At 44.6% G+C, this 16,491-nt stretch overlaps 1 long non-coding RNA gene across 1 annotated transcript in view; it reads right to left on the reverse strand.

Annotated features, from left to right (window-relative positions):
* LOC122465184 overlaps positions 1 to 16,491 on the reverse strand; it is a 56,353-nt gene that overhangs the window by 17,575 nt on the left and 22,287 nt on the right. The window contains exon 4 of the long non-coding RNA XR_006289832.1: positions 6,116 to 6,162. This is a non-coding gene — a long non-coding RNA (uncharacterized LOC122465184). The remainder of the gene's footprint in view (positions 1 to 6,115; positions 6,163 to 16,491) is intronic.

Genomic DNA, 16,491 nt, shown 5'->3' on the forward strand with positions numbered 1-16,491 from the left:
GTTTCAGCATTCTCTTCAACGCAGTGTGCAGGGCTTTAGTCCTTCCTTGGTCTACACTCCCTTTGAAGCCAATATGTAAGATTGCAGTAATTGATCATTTGGAATTCTTCATGTGCTTTCATATCCAGACATGGATTTGAGGGGCACCAGCTGGTGAGGAGATAGGGGAGAGCGGGGAGGGCAACTGCAAATGACAGCCCTGTTTGAAATCCATCAGGTACCACAGGAAAGAGCACTCTTATCTTGGATGTCAAGATGCCGAAGCAGTAAATGTGGCTATCCTGTTGGATATCCGTGGTTTACAGGTAATAGCTGTTATGGAACTGATCTGTAATCAGGAATCTCCCCTCAATGACTGCGTGACAGCCGCTAAAGTGAGTAATGTTTAGATATATTACTTTGCACAAGATCACACCATACTTACGGATGGCCCTAACCAATTACTTATGAACAACATATCTACTGAGGATTAAAAACTGTGTAGTGGAGAAATGCAGCTACTAATGACCTGTATGTCACAGTTTGCTTTGAAGAATTAATTGGTGTTGGAATAACACTGAAACCCCCCTGCAAGTGATCACATGGAAAATCTATATACCTTAAGGAACTTATAAGGTGCCTGTCATGCTAGTGTCTAAAGGCCATATGCCCATCTGATCCTAACAGATAATCCCAGTTACTAGTGCCAGAAGGCTTTAAAAATCCCTATCGTCCCTGTCAGTTTGTTGTGGGCTAAAATTACTAGGATGGCTCCCCAATATACCAACTTGTGCATGAGGGAAAATTTCTGGAAAAACGTACCATAAAACCAATGATATAGCTAACATACACTGATAATATTTTAATCCTCTGGATCTAAAGTGCCTCATAGGTCTCCACCACAACTTCAGCAACCACCACCCATCCATCAAACTCTCTCTAGAACTCTTCTGCACCAGCATCAACTTCCTGGATATCACAATCAGCTTCAACAATGGAATCCTACAGACAGCTATATACAGGAAACCCATGGATCACCACACTTATCGCCTTACATTCAGTAGCCACCCCAGACACACCAATAAATCTAAAGCCAGGCACTCAGATGCCACAGAATATGCTCAAAGGAGAAAATCTAGGATACACTTCTAACATAATTTACGCTGCTTTCACCAACCAAGGATGCTGCACCAGAGAAGTAGATCACATGATGGAATGAGCCATCCAAATATTCCGAGAACCTGCTTCAATACAGAAAAGATACCCACCGACTGCACACCCCTCATTGTTACCTACCACCCCACATGGGAACCCCCATGGAGTATTATCAAAGAATTACAACCCCACACTTAATGGGGAACACATACTGAAAGAAATCTAGTGGGGCCCTGCAAGGGTCAGTCCTGGGCCAGCTGGCTAATAGAGTGGAGGGTATGCTTATAAAATCTGCAGATGACACCATGCTGGGAGGGATTTGCAAGCGCTTTGGAGCACAGGATTAGAATTCAAAAGGATCTTGACAAATTGGAGAATTGGTCTGAAATCAATAAGGTGAAATTCAGTAAAGACAAGTGCAAAGTACTACACTTGGGAATTAAAAAAAAATCAAATGCACAACTACAAAATTGGGAATAAATGGCTAGACAGTAGTACTGCTGAAAAGGATCTGGGGGTTATAGTGGATCACAAAATGAGTCACCAAGTCAACAATGTGATGCAGTTGCAAAAAAAGACTAATGTCATTCTAGGGTGTATTAACAGGAGTGTTGTAAGAGACAGGAGGTAACGGTCCTGCTCTACTCAGCACTGATGATGCCTGAGCTGGAGTACTCTGTCCAGTTCTGCCACATGGAGAGAGATATGGACAAACTGAAGAGAGTCCAGAGGAGAGCAACGAAAATGAGAGAAGGCTTAGAAAACCTGACCTGTGATGAAAGGTTAAAAAACTGGATATGTTTAGCTGTGAGAAAAGAAGACTGAGGGGAGACCTGATAAAAGTCTTAAAATATGATGAGGGCTGTTCTAAAGAGAACAGTGATCAATTGTTCTTCATGTCCACTGAAGGCAGGACATGAAATAATGGCTTAATTTGCAGCAAGGGAGATTTAGGTTAGATATTAGGAAAAGCTTTCTAACTATAAGGCTAGTTAAACACTACTATAGGCTTCCAAGGGAAGATGTGGAATCCCTGTCATTGGAGGTTTTTAAGAACAGCTTAGACCAAACACCTGTCAGTTGTTTACTTGGTCCTGCTTCAGTGCAGGGAGTTGGACTAGATGACCTCTCAAGGTCCCTACCAGCCCTACATTACTATAATTTTATGTGCTTGCCCTGCAAGCCAAACTATCCCTTGACTTGGATTACCTTGCTCTTAAAAAATGAATGCTCTTTACAGGAGCTGCCTCCTACGTGTCATAAGCCTTCATATATTTCAGTCTGTGGATTATCTTGGCCACCTCTGGTATCTCTGTCACCTCCAAACAGCTCTTTCTTTTAATTCACATTTTCATGTACCTTTCTGGCAAGCCTATAGTGAATATTCCGTAGCTTTTATGAATGTAAGGAATGTGGTGGTGAACCACAGGATTCCCCCACCTACAGCTCCCCCTTTCAGCTGCCAGCTGCTTGTCAGATTTTAATTAACGAGAAAGTCGCTAGTAGTTATTCATGTTGGTTCTCTCTGTTCCTCTCTGGAGAATTCCTAAATAGAATTCAGAACATTGAACCTTCTCTCTCTCTCTCTTTAATGCTCTTCTTCATAGCAGTCAGTGAAAATATTATTATTATTATTAATAAAATATTATTAATTTAATTTTTGCATTCAGTTAACAGGAGGTGCTGTTAACCAAGTAGGGAAGGGGCAAACAGGACCACCTTTTCTTCCACCCTGCCCCACCACCACCATGCAAACACACAAAACTAGAATACCTCTGTTTGACTGGAGCAAAACGATGGCTGCTCAGGTATTGTCTTTCCCTAGCATACAGGAGCATAATTTGGCAACAACTCTGCAGAGCTAAAGGACTGGGCACACTGGTTCCATCAGTATGAGCATGTCTACGGGAGGTTTGGGCCAGGGAACCGTCCACTGTATGCATTGGGATGGCTGTACTTCCTACGCTCCCCGCAAGGCACTGCTGCTCAGGAGGTGAGCCTCCTTCCCTTCCCTCAATTCGCCTCCTCAAAAAAGACATTTTTGCTCCATCCTGCTGGCTGGTGTGCTGAAGCCTATGGGCAGAGCGGTAAATGTTCTGCCCACCGATCTGTCAGAACAAGGGTGGGGTGCTGCCAAATTTTTGGCACCACATCAACAAGCGTAAGAATGGGACTAACACAGCAGTGCAGGAAATGCACACTTGTTTCAGAGTCTGGGCAGTCAAGCGGGCATTTTTAGTTTTAGCTCAACTCTAAAATCTCTTTATTGAAGATCGCACTACTGGTGTTACTAAATGAGCAAGCCGTGTTTCTCAGCGTTGGCTACCAGCCCTGGAATATTATTAAAATGCAGTATAGGCAGAAGTCATTCTAATTGATCAGCAGAGAGCCAGAGGGCATTTATGTACCAAAGGAGTAGTGAAGGACAAACATTTGGTAGCAGTGATTCCCTTTTTAATAACATTGATAAACTGCAGAGTGCTTAATTATGCAGCCACAAGTAGCTGCCCCATAGTTAAAGTTATAGAAGTTTCCCTTACGATTGCAGTTTTGATTCCCCTACCCCAATTCATATTCTAACTTTCTGTAAAAAGTTCCTTTCTGTCTGAAATTTCTGATGTGTGGTCTCTAACCAGAGAAGAGTTTGAGGATGGTTTGAGGTTACTCACACAAGGCACATCTGAATGTGGGATTTTGAAGAGGATGTTTTTCACTTTTGGAAAAGTCTTCAAACTTTTTCTGGGACAGTCAATTTCCCAACAGTGCATATAAAATGCTCTCCACATGATTTTTTTTTCTTTTAACTTCAGTCCTGAATAAGAACTGGGATATAGTTCATAACATTGGGTTGAAAAATATGGTTTTATTTGTTATAGAAATTTAAGTGTCTAAGACAGTGGTCCCCAACGTTTCTGTGGGAATAGTACATTCCTATGCCCAACAGACTGTGGCGGGCGCCAAACACCCCGCCGCCGAAATGCCGCCCAGAAGCGGAAGCAGAAAGAAGCCTTGCCGCCGAAATGCCGCCGAGAAACGGTGTCCTGAGGGCACCGCGTTGGGGACTCCTGGTTCATTAGAACTTGTTGGATATTATAAACTTCCACGTGCCATAGAGAGATTATAAACTCCATTGCACTAGTTACAAGATCCACAGGTATTTCCTATGGAGTTGATAAGTTCTGCAGGTCTACCCTTACAAACCTTTGTAGATCTATCCTGCAGAACTTGTAGCACTTACTGATATGAAGATTACTCACTATATAGGCATTGCCTACAGAGTTTATGCAGTCTGCAGATGCAACACCACTTTGCAAGATTGCAAGATTGACACGGTCACCTTTCCCTAGCAACTATAAATGTATCCACTAACCACACACAATATCCTTGATATTCTGGACGGATGTTGACACTGGTACACCATTGGTACACCTTAAACTGGCAAATACTGAGGCCAGCTGTCTCCTACCAGAGTCAATAGTAAGAGTCTTGTTAATATGTTATTGTCAGCGTCTTTATCCACATGGACAGTGAGGAGGGCTCTTGCTGCTGAAGCAAACTTCCACAGAGTTCTTATTAAGAGGCCATTCACTGCCTGCTAGCATTGCAGTTCTAAGCACAGGTTGAAAATAAACCATTCTAAGTGTAACAGAAGCAGCAACAATCCTTTTTACAGATAATACACACGGGTCCTGGACTTGAGAAACAGGCTCCAGTTTTGGGGGCACAAAATTGCAGCCATACAGGTATGTCGACACTGCAGCTGGGAGCATGCCTCCTATCCCAGGTAGATAGACACATGCTAGCTCTGCTCAAGCTAGCACACTAAAAATAGCCATGTGGATGTTGCAGCTTGGGCAGAGTCGGTAAGCCAAGGGGTTGGGCAGACTTGTACTCAAGTACTTCCCAAGTACTCAAGACTTGTACTTCCCATGCCGCCAGCATCCACACTGCTATTTTTAGTGTGCTAGCTCAAGCAGAGCTAGCATGTGTCTGTCTACCTGGGCTAGCAAGCACGCTCCCAGCTGCAATGTAGACATGGCTGTAAAGATGCAGGGACAGTTCATAGCACTGAGACACAATGGCTAAGATTTTCAAAGCCAGCTAGGATATTTAGCCCCACAGCTCCTGATTTTCAAAGCTGGGGAGAGGATACAATTAGACAGTTTCCATTAAATGGCTGAATCCCTGAGTCAGATTTGAGAACCTCTGCCCATGTAGTTATATGTCTGCAGGTGCAGAAAGAAGAGCAAATAAGTCAACTTAAGTTGACATTCAACAAAATTAATATGTATGGGTAGGATGGTTTCACATATTCCAATAAATTACTGTTGGCCTTACTTTAGAGACTACAGACTTCCATTCATCAGCTGATGTTTTTCTCTTTCGTTGGAAGGTTCCTGTAAATCAGCTTATAAACTTTTGGCTTTAAATAAAAAGATGCCAGATTTTTTTTTTAATCTATTGCAACTACAGTTGCAGAGCTCTCTCCTTTCACGAAGGCTCCCCCTGGGAGTTAAAACCTCAGCCTTACAAAAGGTCAGAAAAAAGCCTCCACTCTTCTCCCCGCTTCCCCAAGGAAGCTCTGACTCATCTCTTTATCAACCTTTGGCTTTTATGTATCCCAAAAATGATTCAGAAAAGTGTTTTGAGGTTGTCCCATGCAGGAGGTGATGGCTATAGTACTACAAAGGCTCTTCTGTCAATTTCACAGTCGTCTGGGAAGACTGGCTTTTATTTCATCAGCTATTTCATCTCCAAAGAGGGGCTTCTCTTTTATTGCCACATTGCATGTGTCCTGCCCATCTGATTCATACTGGCATTCTTTTTATTCACTGAGCCCTGATTAAGGGCTTTAATTACAAAAAAAGTTAACACTTTGTATTCAAGATGTCTCATGTACTTTTCAGGATAATGTGCATTTTAATGATATAAGTCAAATCCCATTCATGCAATATAAGTAGGAGGAGAGGATTTGCCTTACCACATCAGAGCATTGGCCCATGAAGTCTTGTATCCTGCATCCAGCACCTGATGTGTCAGAGGAAGGTAAAAACAAAATAAACATTATCCACTTTAGCCAATTGTGCAATGCTGCCCACCAGGAAAAAAATTCCTTCCTGAGCCCTGTGGTGATCAGCTTACACTAGCCTAATTAAAAAGGGCTTCTCAGCTCAAACTCTGCAAAGAATGTATGAAAATATGATAACAAGGGGGGAAAAAGCAGGAAGATGCCAAAATGCTCAGAGCCAGCTTCAATTTCCCAATCATGGGTTTGAATAATCTACACACAGCTATTTGGGCAAATGCAACAGATACAGGTACAATGCACTGTAAGTGCAATACATATTAAAAATGAATAAACTACCAGCAGCAGCAAAGAGAATGAAATTATTAGGTTTATAAGAATTCAATTCTGTGGGAAGATAGGCTCTCCATCCATCCACTTTGTTACATATTTCTAGCGCAACAATCACCATAGTCTCTAAGTACCTGGCCCTTTTATGATGCCATCAGAGGTATACATTTCACGGCTGTAATACAACACCCATAAATTGTGCCTGTTTTGAAAGAGCGAAACTCCTAACACAACATTTGTAGCACTAACTTGTATAGGATCAGATCATCAAAGGGTTTTTTGTGGATCTGGCTAGTGTCATAGGTAGAGCTGGTTAAAATGATTATGCACAGAAAATTTTGATTTTTTTTAGGCAGAAATTAGAATAGGAAATATTCTGGCCCAAAAATCAAATATTTCAATTTGGAAATGCTGCTGTGGTGCCTCATGGGAGCTATAGTTTGGATGCTTTATGCTCCGATTCTCCTCTCTGGCCACGTTCCATGGTGAGACTTCATCTCCCATGATACACTATGATCTCTCTTCTTGGAGGTGGAAAGTAGCATATCATAGGAGTCCCTGGCCAATGTGCACCATGGGCGATGTACTCTGATGAAGGAACCCCAGCCATGGAGAATAATGGAAGCATGATGGCACCAAATTGAACTCCCAAGAGGCACCATAGCAGCATTTTCAAATAAAAATATTCCATTTTTGGATGAAATATTTTAGGGTTGGGGCATTCGATTTATGATAACAATCAAAATTTTCCATGGAAGAAAGCAGACACTTTTCACAAACAATTTATCTGAATCCCGTTTCTCCACTAAAAAACAGCTTCAGCTCATATTCTTCGTCCAGCATGTGCTGTCTCCATGATCTTTAGTGCAACGAGTGCATTGCTGTTGCTCTCCATTTGCCCTCCATTAATGAATAATGAGCTGTGTTTTGTCTTCATTATATCAATAGGACAGACACTTATATGAATAAGGGTATATGGGATGGAGGCCTAGGACATTATGACAATTTTGGGATGTGTTGTGTGTCTGAACTGCATGATCCTTTAGATTTGGCAAATTACACTAGATCTGTTCCAAGCTAACCTAGGGTGTAGGAATTTTAATCAAGTAAATAACAGGGGATACTCAACTGTCGTCTCAGATGCTCTAAATTACTATTTGGTACAGGGTTGGGTTTTTTTGTTTAAACAATGACAGAATTTTTCTACAGCTCAGGTCTGCATACAGTTGCTTGGTATTATCTATAATAAACAGAGTCCTGTCAATTACAAAACTCCCATTGACCTCAATGGGAGCAGAATCAGACCTTAAAAACCAGTGGGCCGGACTCTGGGGCAGGAGCAGATTTAAGAATCAGAGCATGGTCAGCAAACATGCAGCATGGTCAGCAAACATGCAGCATGGGGCCCAATGGTCACATCACCTTAAGCTTTTTTAAATATTAAAAAAAGCAATAAAACAAAAATCATGGGCCTACACAAAAGTGGAATCTCACTGAAATTGGCTTGCGTATTCCCATTTATTGAAACCTCATGCCCCAGTGACACTTTTCCTTGGCAAATTGTTCTGTGATGCTGTCCAGCTCCAGCCTTGCTTTCTCATCTTTCTTAGGTGCAAGAAGAGCAAGGTCACTCAGCTGTGTCTGTGACAGCCTTGACCACATATAGTTTCTGACACGTCTGAAAGTGCTCATTGAACATTTGGCACTCAAATTGATATGGTTAGAAAGAGTTGACACAACATTTCCATTTCTGGTAAAACATCATCAAGAGAACTTGATACTGTGAAATTCAAGTAGCTCAGGACTCCAAGTGACAAACTGAACACCTCTGTGCACTTTCTAAAACAATACATCTTGAAAGACACAATCTCATATACCAAGTCTAAAGAAAAATATGAGTTTTTCCCCAAGAGTTTAAGAACTTCCTCTTTTGACTCTTCTAACGTTATATTTTGAAGTCGCCTGGGATGGAGGAAACCAAATAGAGTAAGCTACTTCTTAAAATCCTTCACATAAAACTGAATATTTAAAGTAACATCAGATGCAAACTTCAAACCTATTTCAGCAATATGACTGCTTTGACCTGCTTTATTGTTGACCTGCCCATCTACAGGTCTCTTGGTTTTGCTCATTTCAAGTTCATCTACAGGGTCTTTGGGATTTTTGGTTTTAAGATTATTTATGGGATCTTTGGCTTTCTTGGTTTGTTATTTACTCCTCATAACACAAGAGCTAGGGGTCACCAAGTGAAATTAATAGGCAGAAGATTTTAAACAAACAAAAGGAAGTATTTCTTCAGACAACACATAGTCAACCTGTGGAACTCCTTGCCAGAGGCTGTTGTGAAGGCCAAGACAATAACAGGGTTCAAAAAAGAGTTAGATAAATTCATCCAGGATAGGTCCATCAATGGCTATTATGCAGGATGGGCAGGGATGGTGTCCCTAGCCTCTGTTTGCCAGAAGCTGGGAATGGGCAACAGGGGATGGATCATTTGATAATTACCTGTTCTGTTCATTCCCTCTGAAGCACCTGGCATTGGCCACTGTCATAAGACAGGATATTGGGTCAGACGGACCTTTGGTCGACCCAGTATGGCTGTTCTTATGTTCAGATGTTCTCATCACAGGGTCTTCAGTTGTGCTGGTTTCAAGCGAAGTTTCTCTGGAAATATCATCAGCTACTACTACAGGTGCAACATCAGTGCTACTGCACAAATCATTTTCCTGACTTAAACCATGACACAATGAGAGATTCATGCTTGCTGCACTGAGATGCAGTTCTTGACTTTTCTACTTCAGCCTACAGGAGCTGATCAGGAAGTTTACAACATGGCAGCTTCTACAGCTTAGGATCTTTGGAGGCAGTTTATAATAACATTTTTTCTTTTCATTTACTAAACCCAGACTTGTATTTGTATTTATGGGTTTCATTTTCAGATATCTTCCAATATGAGAATAACTAAGTTGGAAATATATGCCTAAATAAAGTGTATTTTTGTGCTGCTTAATTTAGCCTTCAGTTGTGGGGGCAATTCCCAAAAAGTGTTGATTTTCTGTGCAGCATCTAGCAGAGATATGTAGAACTAGAGTGTGCGGGAGAGAGCAGGCAGATACATACCTCCCAGTGTCCTGCTGCAAGAGGAGGATATGGAGGATATGGAGAAAAACTACAACTCCCAACAGAATCTGCTTCAGCTCTGGAGCATGCCCCTGCAGGATGGGGTAGGAAACTTCTACTATTACCAGACACTGTGTTGTGGGCATGTTCAATGCTGTGGGATTTTGCAAAGGCACTTCAGGACAGGGGGGTATGGGTCCCCTGGAACCTCTATAAAAATGGAGGCTGATGGCCAAGGGCAGTGATCAGTGCCGGGTTTACAGTGGCTCCAGTGGCTCCATGGAGCCGGGCCCTGGCCTGCTCCACTTGCATTGTGCCCCAAGACCCTGCTGGCTCCCCCTGCCCACCACTTGCTCCTCTCGGCCTGCCAGCTGGCCGAGGGCTCCTCTCCACTCCCTGGTCCCACCCCCCTGCTCCTCTCTGCCCCCTGGCTGCACCCCAGTGCACCTGTGGCTCTGGGCAGTCTCTACTTCCCACCACCTGTGAGGCCCCACCTGTCTCCCCGGAGCTGAGCTGCCTGGGACTGGTGCAGAAGCCTGGCCAGTCTCAACCAGGTATGGGAGGGAAGACAGTGTGGAGGGCGTGGCTGGGCCCCTCCAAGCAAGTGCGTCTTGAGAGACCCCGGCCGGGGCAGGTCCTGGCCTGGCTGATCGTGCCACTCCCGAGGGGCCGGAGGGATTCCCGGCCCTGGGACCAGCCCTGGCTGCGCTGCCGGCTCAGCCCGGCAGACACAGTCGCCTCCCAGCAAGGCTGGTGAGTGCGGCCGGGAGGCAGGGCTTGGGGGAGTGGATCTGTGGGGAGTATGGGGGGGTGCTGGGCTGTAAAGGGGCAGGGAGAATCTGTATGTGTTGGGGCACTAGGGAGTGGGGGTTCTGTGGGGGGTGCTGGTTAGTTGTGATGGGGCTGTGGGCAGGGGTGGTGTTGTGCAGGGCACTGTGCATTTGTGGGTGGGTCTGGGGTGGCACTGGACATAGTGGGGCCTCTGGCCATAGGGAGTCGGGGGGGGGGGGGGGTGGACTGTGTGGAGTGGCATAGGCCCACCGCCAAAGGGAAGGGGCATGCTGGCAGCACAGGGCAGGGCAGGCCACTGTGCATGTGGCAACTGCCGGTTTTTAAATAGTGCCCTCGCATTGGGCGGAGCAGGGCCGCCCCTGCCCTGCCATGCCCCATTGCCTCTGGCTGGCCCCTCGCTTCGGGGACTGACCTCACCGCACCATGCTCCATTGCCTCCATGGGGGCCCACAAATATGTTTGGTGCTTGGCCCACAAAAGGTTAATCCGGCCCCGGCAGTGTTAGACACCTGCAACCCATGCAATTGCATCAGCCGTAAGGCAGCAAGGGGGCCCCTTGCCATGGTGACTGACTCAGTCACTTATCAGGATGGGACCCCAGAGTCGAGCAGGGGAGATGGCAGTAGCTGAGGAACAGCTAATGCAGCTGCTTAGGGGCCTCTGTATTTGGAGGGCCCTGGCAGGCTCAGAGCTGCTCAGCCACGCAACATGTGCCCGGCCCCAGCTGCTGCTGCCATTGTTTGCAGCCCGCTGCAGCCACCAGGAAGAGCCATGCTCTCCTCATTTGAATTTGCCCAGGGAGGGGGCCTCCAAAATGGTAGCTCTGCCATGAACTCTGATTAGCAGGCCCACCAATGACCGAGCCTCCATATTGGTTGGAGGCCCCTCCTCCTCTCTCAAATTCAAACGTGGGCAGCAGGCGTTGGTGTGCCGCTCTTCCGAGTGATTCTGACTCTAGCGCTGGTGGCGGCAGCTGCAGTGGTTCATGGCTCTAGGGGCAATGGCAGTGGTGCAGAGGGAGCAGATAGCATGGCATGAAGCTGGGCCGGGGAATGGGGGACATGTCGGGGGGGGAGTGAAAGTTTATTTGAATGAGACCCACCATAAAAACCTGCACTGGGGCCCATCTTTTTGTTTTTCTGCCATTGTCAGGTAGGAGGAGATGAGGGGCCCAGATCAGGTGAGGCCCAGTCCGCATTTGGTGACCTTGCTGACTATTAAATCTGCCACTGACTCTGGGTAAAATCCTGTCTCCATTGATCTCAGTGGGGCCAGGATTTCATCCTCTGACTTGTCACAGTCACTGACTGGAGTTCCTCCAGATTAATGCCATGGTAACTTAGATTAGCATTTTACCCATAAATACCTCAAATCTGAAATGAGAGCCAGATTCTGCCTGCATTACTCATGTTGAGTAGTACCTTAATCCCCAAGTAGTCCCATTGAAATCAGCAGGTCTGCTCAAAGACTAAGGTGCACAATGTGAGTAAAGTGTGGCAGAATCTGGCCCTTCCTACCCAGGAAGTGCAAGTATGGGATGTGGTGGAAATGTCACTCAGGGTTTATTTTAAAAGATGAATACCTCTGATTTTCCCTTTAGTTTTCATAAGAGCTGTAATTATCCTGAAAATATGAATTTCTGTTATCATATAGCTATTTAAATCCTCTGATATAAGTACTAATTACTTGACAAAGAGAATGTCATTCTTTAAAATAATAAATTAAGTCATTTTTTATTTAGGAGAATTAACCTCGGGATTTGCTTTGTAAAGCCCTTATTAGTTAAACTTCTGGAGCTCTGCAACCAGTGTTAAGTTGTGTGGTCTGTCTTATCATTGTTTTTTGCATCCCTTAAATTCAGGAGACATTATAAGGGTGTGGCTTTTTCCATTAAAGGCTGCTTTGGGCAACACTAATCCAAAACCCATTTTGTTACGCTAGCAGCCAAAGGCCTTGTAATAATAATTCCTGTCTGGCACCATAACAAGCAACTTCACTTAAATCTTCACTCACTCTATCTCTGTAGGGGTGGTAAAATCAAAAACAATTCTTCTGGGAAGTTGTTGGGTTGTTTTTTTTTTTAATCACACATGGGATTGTAAAGGAAGAATCCAAGAAAGGAATGAAAATAGATTACACCACAATCACAGACAGAAAACAGCCAAATATTTGCTTTCCATTGCATTTTCTTTCTTTCTTTCATTAAACTTAGTTGTAAATTGCTCGGGGGGAGGGGGAGGCGGGGGGCTCGGGCCTGTCTTGCTGTAAGTCTGTAAAATGCCTAGGACCTTTTGGACTCAGACAGATGAACGCACTGTTGCTCTGCACCTTAAGTCCAAAAAACTTGCGTGCAAATTGTTCCCATTTTTATTTGGTAGCTTGTTGCACCCACTCTGTGCTGATGTAAATGACAGCACAAGGTGCAGGGTAATAGTGAATTGGTGTATATATATATATATATAAATAAAATTTCTGGCTAGTGAATGTGCAATTGTAGCAGTTGAAATAATAGTCCAGGGTGGCCAAACTTACTGACCCTCTGAGCCGCATATGATAACGTTCAGAAGTTCGAGAGCTGGGCGTGCATGCTGGGGCTCAGGGCTTCTGCCCTGTGGTAGGGTGGTGGAGCTAGGGACTTCTGCCCTACAGGGAGGGGGTCTCGGGGCTTCTGCCCTACAGGGAGGGGGTCCCATGGGAGGCAGCTGCTGGGACATGTGGCTTCAGCCCCGCTTCTGCTGAAGCACTCAGACCCACCAGGTGTGCCCTGCGGGGCTGAAACCCCAAGCCCCAGCAGATGCCTCCAACAGGGCTGAAGTCCCTAGACCACTATCCCCGCTGAGCAGAAGTCCCTAGCCCCACCACCTCCCCCGAGTCTGGTAGGTGGAGAAAGAGGGTGGGGCATGAAGGGCTCCGTGAGCCACACTTTAATTATAAAAAAGCCACGTTTTGGCCACCCCTGTAATAAACCTTCACCCACTGCCTCACCTTTGTCATACATTAGCACTTTTCAGCTCTTACCCTTGCCCTAAGAACAATCAATATGACCAAGGGGAGAAAGAAGTTTGTCTTTTGGAGAGGTAATGTAATTAAGATTTTGGAGATGGGGTTCAAAAGTACTTGAGGGATTTAGGAGCACAATCCTAAATCCCCAAGGCACTTTTGAAACTCTCCCCCATAATATTAATTTCATCTTATTAAAAATTGTATCCAGATGGTAATCCAAAACTAATGGGTTTACAGCAGGGATGGCCTTTTCCCTAACTTTGAAGGAGAGTCACTGGCATTAAATTCAAATGGCTTTCCTTTTGTGCTGCAAAGTATCCACAGACAAGGAGGCACCAGGCTAGAAGTGGGTAACTCTCCCCCAATCAATCCTCCAAGGCACTTGACATCCCTCCCACCGCAATCCAGGTGATTGCTGATGCTGTGGTTAATGAATCTTGAGTTTTTACAAGAACAGACAAGAGCTGAACAGCACATTATGCTCTTTGCCAGCTGAACGCTCCTGAAACCACCCTGCCCTGGGCACTGGAAAATGGTCCCAGAGAATGTCCCTGCTGCAGTTTATAAATAAGTGACCCGAAAACCAATAGCCCATCCCACCCCCAACATTAATCTGTTTTCAGAACTACAATGTGGTAGTTGCAAGCTCATTGGAGCAGGGATCATGACTTCTTTCTTTTTTTAACTTCTCTGTAAAATGCCTCGCACATTGTTGGTGATAAATAAATAATGAACAAAATTATGAAATAATAATTAAAAAATAATCCAGCCTACAAAATTCTTTTCTAAAGGGGAAATAATTCACCTGTTGAATCCAGAGCTTCCTGATAGCTATTTGGACAGGACGTTACTAATTGTACAGCACAGATGATATTTATACAAAGAATGGTGAACTGTTCTCATTTACACACATTCACAGTTTTTACTGAATTTCCCCCCAAAATTCCCAAGTTTTGAAAAAGCAGATATTTGAGTTTTACCCTAAATTTTGCAAGTCCATGGATCCAGCTCCCCACGCACAGAATCCTGCCAGATGGCACAGCACATTTGTGCAGAAAAGGGTAACTACTGGTTGGCAGCTGCTGTGTCCTTATGGTTCTCACGTAGCATTTGCTGACGTTAACATTCTCCATCTCTTAAAAATCTATGCCTATCAACAAGCTCCTCTGGGTTTTCCCGGTTCTGTTTCATCTGATTTGCAGTTCAGCTTTCCTTATAGACACAAGACCCTATAACGGCTAGACCTTGGCCCTGCATCTCTCCCTGGTGGTCCACCATGGCACCGTGGGCATCCCTGCCTCAGTTTTCCTTTGTAGATTCAGAGATGCAACCTAAATTCATCCGTCTTCATCTGTAACTCCACTCCTTCCACTATGTTACTTGTGTCTTTCCCCTTCCAGGACTGAAAGGTGTCTAGCCCCACTCAAGCCCCACCTGTCCCCTTAGTGGCTGTGGCGCTTCAGTCAATAGTACCAGGAGTTTGCCTCAGGGCCTCTCTTAACCCTCTTTTCGACATTGGCCCTTTGCAGGTTCCCTCCCTTCTTTGTTCACGAGGGCAGAAGTAGAGTAAGTTAAAGCAGGAACACCAAGGCAAAGTCCAATATTCCTGTTTTTGTTGCCACCCCATATCAGCAATCTCTACCCCCATCTGCGCTGGGAGGGGGTAGGGGGACCCAGGCCTGCCCTCTCCACTGGGTCCAACCTGAGTGGTGTAGTCAGAGACTTGTTTATTTAAATCTCCTACCACTTCTCTGGGCTGCTTCCTACCTTGGGTCCTCACAGGTATCTTCCCCCTGGTAATCTTTTGTGCCTCAGACTGAGTGTTTTTTTCTGGGCCACTTCCTCTGGTCTGACCTTGTGGAACCCCTTCACTGTGGCTCTCTGTCTGGTGGCAGCCACCTCATTCTGGCTCAGTTGCAGCCTATTTATCCTTCCTGTTGTTAGCCTGCCCATAGGCTGCAGCTAAGGAGGCTCCCTTTTTAAGTCTTTTATTGTCCATTCCCTTGTACGGTCTATATACCCCATCACAGACCTGATCCGGCAGTGAACACAAGCAGTCCCAAATGAGCCAGATTTATCCACTGTGTTACACCACCAATGAATTTCACCCATTCTCCTCAGTGGAACTACTCACATGTGTAGGAACTACAGGTATGGGCCCACAGTTTCCTTATTATAGTAATCTCTATTGACTGTAAGTTAACTTGATTAGACTCCAACAGTTGGCAAACACAAACATTTTTTTTAAAGAGTAAATTTGCATATCATGTAGGCTTTTCTGATCCTTGCCCAACTTCAGGATGAACCTCTTTATGATGTACCGTCTCCACTGGGGTGTGGCAAGAGGTATCAATATCACACACGTACTTGCCTAACTTGTGGGGAACAAGCATTGTGTGGAGTGAGAGATGGATGTGTTTATCCAGGTGAGCTATTAACTGAAACATATTGATTCTCCTGAGCTTAAGGTTATCTTCTACAGCATGCCAGGCATGCTTCTTATGAAAAGACACACGCTATTCCTACATTCTTCCACAATGACACGATCTGTGTGACCGATAGTGGCAGTTAATCCAGTATCAGTGATGGCAGCATCCTGATCTTGAATACTTCTTCTCTCTAGAGCTTCAAGTCATGGTGAGTGAGCTTCCTGTAACCTAGCTCTCATTCAGGGGCCTCATAAACCCCTCACTCTCTCCCTCACATAATTATTATTTAACTATTACTCTGTTCCTATGCAAATGCCTGGTTAAGATTTTCTGGAGCAGCTACACTTTAAAGAAAAGAAGTAAAGCAATTGTGGAATGGGACAAAATTGGATTAGCTTCTGCCACCAATTACTGAAGAATGTAGAAAGTTCGATATTTCAAGCTGGAAATAAGGCTGTATTTCACAAAGGCTGGAATGTTCAGTATTGTTGAACTCTAGCAATAGCACAAACCAACCAGCAAACAAAAATGGCAATATCTCTTGCTCTTGGCTTACCAGCAATATCTTAGAGCAAATGAGGACTTGGCAAGTTTTTGCCCGAATTCACACTTCTGTCCTTAGGTTAACATGCTGTATCATTTAAAAGGGATGAAAAT

The sequence above is a fragment of the Chelonia mydas genome, chromosome 3, assembly GCF_015237465.2.
Source record: "Chelonia mydas isolate rCheMyd1 chromosome 3, rCheMyd1.pri.v2, whole genome shotgun sequence".
Taxonomy (NCBI): Eukaryota; Metazoa; Chordata; order Testudines; family Cheloniidae; genus Chelonia; species Chelonia mydas.